This window comes from Apium graveolens, chromosome 4 (genome assembly GCF_009905375.1).
Source record: "Apium graveolens cultivar Ventura chromosome 4, ASM990537v1, whole genome shotgun sequence".
NCBI lineage: Eukaryota > Viridiplantae > Streptophyta > Magnoliopsida > Apiales > Apiaceae > Apium > Apium graveolens.
In genome coordinates, this window is record NC_133650.1 from 225,981,678 (window position 1) to 225,982,836 (window position 1,159).

At 41.1% G+C, this 1,159-nt stretch overlaps 1 non-coding gene across 1 annotated transcript; it reads right to left on the reverse strand.

Annotated features, from left to right (window-relative positions):
• Positions 1-601: 601 nt before the first annotated feature.
• Positions 602-708, reverse strand: LOC141723116 (small nucleolar RNA R71). The gene has a single exon (XR_012576108.1). It is a non-coding gene; the product is annotated as a small nucleolar RNA R71 (small nucleolar RNA).
• Between the last annotated feature and the right edge of the window lie 451 nt (positions 709-1,159).

Genomic DNA, 1,159 nt, shown 5'->3' on the forward strand with positions numbered 1-1,159 from the left:
TTAGTTTATGTGCTTGACATCAGCGGTCGTTAAAGTTCACTGACTCGGATATTTTACTTACTTGTTTACTTTATTTGTGTTTCAGGTACTCTAGAGAGCGTGTATGTGAACGCATTCTCAATCTCATAAGGAAATACTAGGCGAAGTTGAAGAAGTGGAAAACGAAGTGTTTGAAGAAGAGGAAAAAGTTGAAGAAGAAGTTTTTTTTACAATGGGGGAACCAGCGGCGAATCCGAAAGCTTTGATGGATTATTCTCAACCAAAGATCAATGACATTCATTCTAGCATTGTCAGACCAACCATTGCAGCTAATACCTTTGAAATCAAGTCTAGCATGATTCAGATGGTGCAGAATTCAATCCAGCTTGGGGGTTCTCCAACGAAAGATCCCAACATGCACATTAGAGATTTCATCAAAATCTACGATACTTTCAAGTTCAACAATATTTCTGAAGATGTTGTGAAGCTGAGGCTTTTCCCATTCTCTCTGAGGGATAAAGCTAAGTGTTGGTTACATTCTCTACCAGCAGGTTCTATCACTACTTGGGAGGATCTTACTCAGAAGTTTCTTACTAAGTTCTTCCCTATGGCAAAGACAGCTGCAATCAGGAATGTTCTTACTCAATTTGTGCAGCAATCGGGAGAATCTTTATGTGAAGCTTGGGATCGCTACAAGTAGATACTTAGAAAGTGTCCTCATCATGGAATGCCTGATTGCATGATCATCAATTGCTTTTATAATAGTTTGGGAGCACAGTCTAGACCCATGCTCGATGCAGCATCAGGTGGAGCCTTATGGGCTAAGAGCTATGATGAAGCTTATGAGCTAATTGAATTGATGACTGCTAATGAATATCAGAACCCAACTCAGAGACTACCTCAAGGCAAGGTAGCTGGAATTATGGAGGTGGATACAGCTACGTCTATAACTGCTCAGGTAAAGGCCTTAACGATGATAGTGGATTATTTGGCTAACTATGGAGTTAATCAGATCACTAGTGTTTGTGAGCTTTGTGCAGGTGCGCATGAGACGAAGCAGTGTGCTATATCTAGTGAATCAGCTCAGTCCGTGAGCAACTTTCAGAGGTCGCAGCAACCAGTTCCTGCCACTTATCATCCTAATAACCACAATCATCCTATCTTCAGCTGGAGCAATAAC